Source organism: Miscanthus floridulus, chromosome 16, assembly GCF_019320115.1.
Source record: "Miscanthus floridulus cultivar M001 chromosome 16, ASM1932011v1, whole genome shotgun sequence".
NCBI lineage: Eukaryota > Viridiplantae > Streptophyta > Magnoliopsida > Poales > Poaceae > Miscanthus > Miscanthus floridulus.
The window spans coordinates 66,205,172-66,216,366 of record NC_089595.1 but is presented as its reverse complement, the minus strand read 5'-3'; the positions used below and the strand labels follow the sequence as shown (position 1 = coordinate 66,216,366).

At 41.3% G+C, this 11,195-nt stretch overlaps 1 long non-coding RNA gene across 1 annotated transcript; it reads left to right on the top strand.

Moving 5' to 3' along the window:
- The first annotated feature begins 5,214 nt into the window (after nt 1-5,214).
- LOC136513715 (uncharacterized) lies at nt 5,215-10,865 on the top strand. Its single transcript, XR_010773431.1, has 3 exons — nt 5,215-7,488; nt 8,064-8,125; nt 9,987-10,865. It is a non-coding gene; the product is annotated as an uncharacterized lncRNA (long non-coding RNA).
- The last annotated feature ends 330 nt before the right edge of the window (nt 10,866-11,195 follow it).

The window sequence follows — 11,195 nt, the reverse complement described above, 5'->3', positions numbered from 1 at the left end:
CATTGTATTTCTCAACATGAAATCAGTCGCGATCCATAAGCTTCACTGTCCGTAACAGCCAATTTATGTGCGTATCGGCTATTTAGTCGATTTTCCCATCTGGCTGCTCCCGAAGCGGCACACTTGGAACTGTTTGGGCAAAGACCAACATGTTCCACCTTAAATTACTGATAAACTTTCTCTCCTTATCAATTGCAGATCAAATTGATGGGCATGCCTCAAGAGGAATTCGAAGAAGCGGTTGACCCTACGTTGAAGCCAAGCAGATCTCTAGGCTCATCCTAAGTAGATCCTTCCAGCTTGTTGTGTGTCAACACATTTTCATGCCAATAGTTCCAATCAAGCGTCATCGCAACCAGCTGACAAATTCCTCCTTATGTTTTTACCAAGCCAAGCCTGCGACCTGCTCGGATACAAAGTTTGTAGTGATTGCCTATGCTCGTCAATGTATGGCATCACATCCTCTACTTGCTAGAGAACAACGAACTGCGCCTATCTGAAAGAAATGGGGTCGTCTACTGTGATAGATTTCTCCCAGATCGTTCCTTTGTCGCCTAATCTTCCCCCGTGACGAGATTCTGGAACTCTGACCCTATTGATATCTACATAATATGTGTAGAACTCAATGGCCTCCTTTGTTGACCATCCTTCAACCATGCCCCCTTCTGGCCTGAATCTGTTCCTAACATATGTACTGAAAACTTTCATCAACCTTTCGAAAGGGAACATCTGTTGCAGGTACATTGGCCCAAGTGCTCTAATTTGGTCAATGAGATGAATGAGCAGATGCACTGAGATATCAAAGTAAGTCGGTGGGAAATGCATCTCAAGCCTAATGAGAGTTTTGGCTATGTCTCGCTGCAGCTGGTCTAGCATGGCACATCAATGACCTTTTTTGAGATCATGTTGAAGAATGAGCATAGCTTTATTATTGGGGCGTCGACCTTTGGGGGGAGGATACCACGCAGGGCAACAGGGAGCAGCTGAGTCATAATGACATGATAGTCATGGGGCTTCATACAGCCATAGTTGAACTTTAGTTCTCTCATGTTTGCTAGCCTCTTTGGGTTCGCACAGAATACTGTCGAGCCTTTGAGTTCATTGAAGAAAGAAATAAGCGCACGCTTTTCTTCCTTCTTTAAGGTCCATGACGCAACTGGAAGTTCAAACTAGCCATCCTCTAGCACCGTGAGATGCAGCTCCCTCCTGATTCCTAAGTGTTACATGTCTAGGAGTGTGGATAGTGAATCCTTCGATGTCCCCCCGGTGTCCATCAATGTGTTAAGTGTGTTACCGCACATGTTTTTAGTAATGTGCATGGGATCAAGACAGTGGTGTACACTCAGCACTGGCCAGTAAGGTAGTTTCTAGAAAACTGATTTTTTCTTCTAGATGCTCCCATCAGGCGCCGCTACTGCATTGTGCCCCTTCCTAAGGACAACCTCTAGTTTATTGACTTCTCAAAGTATCGCATGCCCGTCTTGATATTTTGGAGGTAAGTGTTTCTCAATAGTCCCGTCAAAATCTTTTCTGTTCCTACGGTAAGGGTGATCCTTAGGTAGGAACCTACGGTGTCCCATATAAACTATCTTTGAGTTCTTTGGCAGATGTACCACATCGGTGTCGTCCAAGCACTCGAAACATCAAGTATAGCCTTTTGTTTTCTCTCTGGACAAGCAACGTCGACCTGGTAGGTCGGTGATTGTACAGATAAGTACTACCTTGATTGTTACATGTTTCTTTTTGTACTCGTCCCAAACATCCTCCACACCCTTTTCAAACATCTCCACTAGTTCATCGATCACTGGTTCCAGAAACACATCGATGTTATTCCCAAGTGGTCTTGGCCCTTGGATCAGTAGTGACATCTAGATGTACGACCGCTTCATACAAAGCCAAGGTGGAAGCTTGTATATGTAGAGCATCACTGGGCAGGTGCTATAATTGCTTCTAACCTGGTCAAAAGGATTCATCCAATCTGTGCTTTAACCAAACCAAAGGTGCCTTACCTCTCCACCGATGTTCTTATAGAACACAGTATTGACTGTCCTCCAATCCTTCCCATCGGTAGGGTGCCTCATCATTGTATCTTTCTTATGCTCTTCGTCATGCTAGCGTAATAGCTTGGCTGGCTTTACACATGCAAACAGCCTATGCACCCGTGGAGCTATAGGAAAATACCAAACGACCTTCACATCACCTCCTCTAGTCTTGGTACCCTCATCTGATGGCCCTTCCTTGTACCATGGAGCTTCACACTTGGAGCACACATCCAAATCTTTGTATTCATCTCCATGGTACAATATGCAATCATTGGAACATGCGTGGATTTTTCAACCTCGAGGCCGATGGGGCAAATCATTTGCTTGGCCAAGTATGTCTTTTCTGGCAACTCGTTTTTTCTAGGAGCATTTTCCTTATTATACCTAACAACTGATTGAAGCCTTTTATCGCTCAATCTGTTTATCGATTGGAACTCTAACAGCATGATGTTGGCTTCCAATTTGCTCATTGGACAAATCTTATACAATGGTGTTTTGCCATCTTGTCTCATTTTCTCTAGCTTTCTCAGATGTCTTTCACTAAGACATTCGGTCTCTACATTACGTAGTAGCTGAGAAATGCCATCGTTATCCTTAGTGTCATTAGCTAGCGTGTTCCTAAACACATCATTAACTATGGCCATAGGTTCCGTGTTGACACCGGGTTCCTTGTCAGCATCGTGGATGGCTACATCAGGCATGGACACATCATCATCGTTTTCCTACAGAACATTCACACCAACCTTGCCATGCATAGTCCATATCGTATAGTTTGGCATGAACCTCCTGATAATCAAGTGCATTCATACAAACTCAATTTGAGCCTATTTTCTTTGATTTATGCAATCTTTGCATGGGCAAAAGATAGGGTTCCCATTCCTAGCACGGGCTTCGGCATCGGTGGGAAACATGCCGACGCCAACCATGTACCGCTTGTCTGTTCGGGACCCATACATCCGCTCTCGATCCATCTCTACACAACAAAATATTGAGACAGTAATTACAGAGAAATTAATAACAAGTGAAGCTTCATGAACAATAATTGTTGCTCGAAACAACAATTTATTCTACACTTATTTAATTTAGTCACCCCATTTTTGGAAAACATTATTGTACACTAATTATTGAAATATTAAAATTGGTAGCCTCGGCCATATAAATTGAAAATAGTAGCACCATTAAAAACAATTATTTCACCATAATAAAGAACAATTATTCTATTCCATGCTACATAAAAATGGAGACACTAATTAAAAAACACTAAAATTGAAGATATGATCATGAACAACAATGTAGCTCTAAACAATGTGTTGGTAGGTGGCACATGGATTAATTTGCTCACCTAAATTGTAAAAGAATCTACTCTACTCCTATCAAGAACTAATTATAGCATCACATACTAACAATGATCTTGACCACCATGTAATTAGCTAGGAATTTAAATGTGTTCAAACACACCAACCTTTTGGATGATGGATTCACCACAATTTGCTTGCAAGTCTTGCACAAAGTCCAATTGAAAAAGTGCTCTCTAGAATGGAGAAAGAACTAGAATGAGAATCAAGCAATGTAGCCATCAAAACAATGCTAATTAAGCAACAAAATCAAAGGAATGGATGCTTGTTACTAACCTTAAAGCAAGAAGATCAAGCCATTCTTCCAAATTCAAGAGCTAACTTCATGGTCAAGAGCAGCCACAATAATAGAGGGAGCGGCCCAAACGTGCGCCTCTATGCTCGGGATGGAAAAGAGGAGGAAGGAGAGGACGGCGCTAGCTTTTTGTACTATTGTGTTATCAACGTCGGTTCTTGTCTAGAACTGACAGTGATAGCCCAACATCACTGACGGTTCTTGGCTAGAACTAGCAGTGATAAGTAAACATCAAGCCACTACGGCTGTAAGCCACAAACCAGCAGTGATGTGGACCTTCACTGTCGGTTTTGGCCCAGCCCCAATTTTTTTCTTATTTTTAAGCTCAGAACCAGCAGTGAAGGTATATCACTACCGGTTCACCCTAATCCGACAGTGATGAGGCCGGCAGTGATGTTCAGATCTGTAGTAGTGTCATCCGTTGCGAAAGGGGAGGCATGTGCCTGCACATACGCCTACGTCCCTATCCACCTCATGCCATCGGTAGGATGGGGAGGCCTACGCCAGCGCAGTGTTCCCCACTAGGTAGGTCATGGCCGCGCAACACACTGTGTTTCAGGCGTTTATAGACATGTTGCAAGTCTATGTTTCAAGTGTTTCAGTTGTTTCGTATGTATGTTTCAAGTGTTTCGTACGGATGTTATACACGTATGTTGCTAGCATATGTTCTCAATGTTTCATCTATTTTTTAGACATATGTTGCAAGTGTGTTTATCCGGATGTTGCATATATTTCACACATATGTTGCAAGCGTTTTATCTAGATATTGTGTATATTTGCAATGGTTTTCAAGTGTTTTCAGGTGTTTTTACAAGTGCTTTAGACTCATGTTTCAAGTATTTTATCTGTCTTCTTTTGTATGTGGCAAGTGTTGCATCTAAATGCTTCAAAAATAGATCACACTTATGTACATGGGATGCGTGGGGGAAGCGGGAGGAGGCATGAGCGGTCCCGACACATGGTCTGGCGACGCTGGTGACGTCCGTGGTGGTGCGGGCAGCAAGCTGCTGGGGTATTCGCTCATAAGACCGATGTTGTTGGGGCGTTCGCATCGCTCGCTTGTTGTGTGGGCACCGTCCGACGCTAGCGCCTCAGATCGAATGAGAGCTAGCAAGTCTGTTTTGGCTAGGAAGTCCGTTTTGGTTTACTTCTCGCTAGAAGTTGTCAAAAAATATATGTATAATCAATCAAGTTCTCAGGGCATAGTTTCTTTTTTATATTTATTTGTTGATAACCTCATTGTTTGAAGTTTGTTTGTCAACTACTCCCTCTATCTAAAAAGTAATACTCTTTTCAGTCTAAATTTTAAGATAATCTAAGGTTTTAGATACATTTCTTTTATTTAAATGTACATGTATTCATCTCAGTCCACGTTTTTGAAGTGGATTGAAATAAATTAAACTAAGTTCCATTTTAATCCACTCAACACATATGGATGTGGATACACGTGCATTTAAACAAGGTGTATATCAAGAAGAGAAGAAGATCCGGCTGCCGCATGAGGTACGCAACCATCTTGAAGCCGATTTGAGCGCTCGTTTAGTTCGTCTATGGCGTCATAGCTCTGTTGTTGGGGTTTGTGATGTGGTTCCAGTGCGGGGTTTGGGGGATTCATCTTATTATATGGGATCAGCTCCCCTTTGTGGTGCAGCTCCTAGGTCATTGGGCTGGTCGTCCCTAGGTGGTGATACAAGATCCTTTTTGTAGGTTCTCCAGGCTCCTCCACAGCCGAGGGAAACCATGAACAATCACCAGCAACCCTAGGCCGATTCAATATAGGATATGGAGGCAACCGTGGTGGATTTAATGGGGGATGGCAAGGCATTCGGAGTTGGATTCCTAGGGGAGCAGGGAGAGGGGGCAGTAGATTTCAAGGAGGCGGCGGCCGTGGATTCACGAACCAAGGGAATCCGGCAAGGCAGGAGCCCAATCTGATATCGCAGGAGGAGCAAAAAGAAAAATCCAATCCAAGTCAGAAGAAAGATTCAGTTGGTGTGGAGAACTCAGTGAACAATACTACTCAGAATGAGACGACAGAAAATCATATAGCCCTAGAGGGGGGAATGGAGATGGAGAAGCTCCTAAAGAGCCTCAGTTTTGTGAAAGGTGTGGGAGGGTTGGACATGCCTCTGTTGACTGTCCCAACCCTGTTATCTGTTCCAGATGTAACAAAGAGGGTCATGTGGCCAGGGTCTGTGTGACTAAGATGCCCTCGGAGTTTATCTCACCATTTTGTGGGTTGTCTGCTTATGGTCAGGGATTAAGGATATGTCCACCACTGCTCTGGTGACTATCACTGCTGGCCAAGCTAATGCCAGAGATATTGAGAATGAATTCAAGTTAAAGGCAGGACCTACATCATCCTAGAGATGGCATGCTAAGAGGATTGGAGAGGGAAAGTATCAAATGAGGTTTCCCAATGTGCAAACAATTGAAGACCTGGCTCACTTCACTGAGGTCAGGATGAGATCTAAGCCTTAGGTGGTTATTAAAGTTGAGAAATGGAACCCTTCTACTGGTTCCAAGGGAACCTTGGATGTTGCCTAGTTCAGAATCAGCAACATACCATATGAGAAAATATCTTACTCGAATGTCTGCATGGTGGCCTCTAAGGTGGGGCTTCTCTTGGAAGTTGATAAAGAAAATTTGAACAAGAATGACTATGTCAGAGTTAAGATTGAGGGTGATGTGACCAAAGTGCCAACATCTGTGGATGGCCTGTTGGATTTCAACTTCTATGACTATTTCTTTTATAGAGAAGTACCCCAAGACAGTTATACTAACCCTGCTGGTACTCAATGGATAAGAAATGATGAGGACAAGCCAAAGGATGATATTCCTTCTAAAAAGCAAAAGTTGGACCCTGCAAGGAATTTTGGTCAATCTTATGAGGCTGGTGCTAGCAAAACTGTAACTGGTGGCAAAGGAAAACAAGTTACTAGAGAAAGTACTCATCAAGTAACAAATACTGAAGAAGACAGTGAGGACGAGGGGCTGAAATTTGAAGATCTAATCATCACAGGTTCTGATCAACTAAGATTTGGCACTTTTGACACCTTGGAGATCAAGATGTTGAGTAGCATTCATATGGATGACTCGGCTCAGGTAGTGATAAATGAATATGGTTCAAATCTTGAGAAATCTAAATCTGATCCATTTGCCACTATTGAGGCTAAGAATTCCATTTGTGATAGCAGCAGGTCTAAGTTTTTTTTTAACCTGGAGGATTACATGATCAATACAACTAGCAGCAAAAGTCTTCCCACTATAGAAGAAGAGAAAGAAGTGATCTGTGGAAAGGATAGAGCTGTCTCTGTGAGTCCCATCAAGGGCAGTCAAGGGGGTCCTGAAGTAGATATCTCCAACCAAGAGGATGGCACACAAAAGTAATCCTAGGACATTGATTGGGAACTAATCCAAGAGGAGGATGGACAAAATTCTGAGGTCACTGAGATGGATGAGGATAGAGACAGAGAAACTGATAAGGAGATAGTTAACATGGAAATGGATAAGAAGGAGATGACAATGAATATTCCTACACCAAACAGAACAGAAAGTTTGATGGTTAAAGAACATGAGTCTAGCCTGGATGGGACACAGGAGCAGTATGAAATCTGGGAGAAATAGGCTGCAAAAATGTGCTCTCCAGCAGAGAACATTCAGAAGAATGGGCAGGATAAATGGCCTAAATGGAAGGAGGTGAGACAAATTAAGAGGCTGAGGGATAATGGTGCAACACAGATGAATATGGGGGAGCAAGTCTAGGTCAAGATGACTTCTGGCCTATCAAATGAAGGTATAATTCCTGAAAACTAGAACTCCTTTGCAGTTCTTACTAAATTCATATTGCTTCTTTAGCATCTAAAATGGGGGTACATTCTGATTCTCTTTCATTTGAGAAAATAGATGTTCTTAGAGACCTGGAGAATGCCATGATGAAACTTAATGACCAGAACATAATTACAAATGAATCAATGGATAATTTGGAAGATTTAAATCTTCCCTTAGAAGAACAAAATGTACTTGATTGGGGCACTGATGATTCTGAGGTGGAACCTTTTGTTCCTACTGCCAGCAGTAGAAAGAGCAGGTCTTCCAAAAAATAAAAAAAAGCTAGGGTTAGCAAAAGCCAACCTGTTGCCGGCTCTTTGCACTCTAAAGGAGATGAATCCAAGGCTAGCCCTAGATTCAATCTAAGGGACAGGAATACCATTAAAAAGGTTGTGAAATGATAGGCATCATATGGAATTGCGGAGGGGTTGCTAAGAAAGAGCTTAGCACCTATATTAAATAACTAATTTGGGATCATAAAGTTGATTTTATTGGTATTAAGGAAACTATGAAGAAGTCTTATTCTGAGAATTTTTTTAGGAAACTTGATAATGCTAAAGAGTTCAGCTGGCATTGGACTCCTTCAAGTGGCAAATCTGGAGGTATGTTAAGTGGCATTAAGAAAGATAGATTTGAAGTTGAGAACTTTGATAATGGTGATTTTATGATAATTGCAAATGTATTTGATAAAAGTCTCAAAAAACACTGGATCTTAGCTCACATCTAAGGGCCAGCTCAGGATGACTACAAAGAGAGCTTCCTGTCTCAACTCTCAAATTTCTGCTTTAAGGCTAAGTACCCCATTCTTATGGGTGGAGATTTTAATATTCTAAGATTCAGTTCTGAGAAGAATAAGAAATTTGCTGAAAATAATTTCTGATCTGTGTTCAATCTTATTATCAATTTATATGAACTTAGAGAACTCCCCCTTGCTGATGGCAAATTCACCTAGTCCAATAATAGGAAAATCCCAGTCTTGAAAAGGTTGAAAGAGTATTAATTTCTAGCTCATGGGAAGTTGAATTTCCCCTGTGTAATCTAAGGAAGATACCTAGATATATGTATGCTCACAATCCTTTGATTGTGAGAACTGACCTTGAGTAGAAAATTGAATCAAAACCTTTTTGTTTTGAGACTTCTTGGTTACAGCATGCTGAGTTTAATGATAAAGTAAAAGACATCTGGAATAGGAAAATTACTGCCAAATCTGCCATCGAACCTTGGTGCATTAAGTTGGATACAGTGAAGAAATTTCTCAAAGGTTGGGGTCAAAACATTAAAGGGCATACTAGGAAGTATAAAAGAATCCTAACTGAGGAATTGAAAAAATTGGAAAAGCTGGAAGAAGAGATGTCTTTATTTGCTGAGATGTTAAATAGAAAATCTTTTATTCAAGCTGAGATGCTCAGATTGACAGAAGAGGAGGAAAGCTACTGGCATGCAAGATCTAATAGCATGTGGCTTTTGAAGGGTGACAATAACTCGGCATTTTTCCATAGAATAGCAAATGGGAAAAAAACGCAAGAATACTATCTTCTCTCTAAATCATATGACCATGTTATTGAGGGGATGCTGCCCTGGTGGAGCATGCCACTCAATTTTACAATGACCTTTTTGGTCCTTCTACCCACTCTAGCTTCACCATGGATCCAAGCTGCTGGGATCAAGCTGAATCTGTTACTAACCAGGAAAATGAGGAATTGGAAAAAACCTTTTTCTAAAAAAGAAATTAAGGAGGCTGTATTCTCTATGGAAAAGAATACTGCTCCAGGACCTGATCACTTCCCAGTTGAGTTCTATCAACATTGCTGGGACTTTATCAAATCTGATCTTGTTGATATGTTCCAGGATTTCTATAATCTGAAGTTGGATATTGGGAGATTTAATTATGGTGTAATAACCCTTCTGCCCAAGGTGAAAGATGCAAATAATATCAAACAGTACAGACCTATCTGTCTGCTAAATGTCATTTACAAAATTTTTACTAAAGTTTTGATGCTAAGACTGGATAATGTCATGGGGAGAATCATTAATAGAAGTCAATCTAGATTTCTAAAAAATAGGAACATAATGGATGGTATTATGGCCTTGTATGAGATTTTGCATGATACTAGAATAAAGAAGAAAGATGGGCTGGTTTTAAAATTAGATTTTGAAAAGGCTTATGATAAGCTAAACTGGTACTTCCTTTTTGAATGTCTCAAACAAAGGGGCTTTTGTGCTAAGTGGTGTGAGTGGATTAAGATGGTGATGAGTTCTGGAACTGTTAGTGTAAAAATCAATAATACCACTAGAAACTATTTTAAATCTGGTAGGGGAGTGAGGCAAGGAGATCCTCTGTCTCCCTTTCTCTTTAACATCGCTGCTGATACTCTAGCTAAAATGATTGCTCTTGCTCAGAAAAATAAGTTGATTCAAGGCCTAGTGCCAGAATATGTTGAGAATGGAGTTTCAATATTGCAGTACGCAGATGACACAATTTTGTCTCAAGGATGATAAGGCGCAAGCCTCTAATCTCAAGCTGCTTCTTTATCCACATGAAGCCATGTCTGGACTCAAAATTAATTTTTCCAAGAGTGAGGTTCTCATGGTAAGTCAAGATGATAATAAAAGTGTAGAGTTTTCCAACATGTTTAATTGTGCTATTGAGAAATGGCCCATAAAGTATCTTGGAGTCCCTGTGGCTGGCTCCAGATTACATGTTGCTGACTGGATTCCTATTTGTGAAAAGTTGCTTAAAAGACTTGATGGATGGAAAGGGAGTTCTTGAAGCCTAGGAGGCAGGTTGGTCCTGATTAACTCTGTTTGAGTAATCTACCAGTCTATGCCATGTCTATGTATTGGTTGCCTGTGTCAACTATTGACAAAATGGATTCAGTTAGAAAAAAAAAATTGGCAGGGAGGGAATTTAAAAAGAAGTATCACTTGGTCAAATGGACCAAGATAACTAAGCCAAAGGATAAAGGAGGATTAGGAGTTAAGGATTTGAGGAACATGAACATAAGCCTTTGGAAAGTTGAAAATCGAACTGGTATTTGACAGGATATTATTACCAAAAAATATTTGAAAAAAGGAATCATTTCCCAGTTAAAAAAGAACAACAAAAACTCCCCTGTTTGGAATTACCTGTTAAAAGTAAGACACATATACTTGAAGGGCAGATCCATGGTAGTGGGGAATGGTAAGTCTACCAGCTTTTGGCATGACCGCTGGTGTGGATTAGTTTCCTTGGTAGACAAATTCCCTCAGCTATACTGTCGGTGTTTTGTAAACCAAACTAGTAAATTTATACGATTACCGCGCTGTTCTAGGAAGATGATGGTAGCATCCAAAAGACATAAGGATTTATACTGGTTCAGGACGGAGCCCTATGTCCAGTCTCAGAGATGATCGAGTGCGTGTTCCTCGCTTGAATGCTCTGAAGTTCTTAAAATGGGGGTGCAAGAATGGTGGAAGAGGTAGGAGAGCTAGAGTTAGGAGATGGACTGCCTGAAGGGATGCTTAAGGAGCCTTACTATGGTGTGAATGTGTTGAAGATAGTGGTAAGGATGCCCTGGTTGCCCTTATATAGAGTTCAGGGCCAGGGCATGTACAAAGAAGAAGGTTCTCCCGACCGAGGGGTCATGAGCCTAAGGGAGAGGCCTAGCTAACTTGGCTTGCAAGCTATGCCCA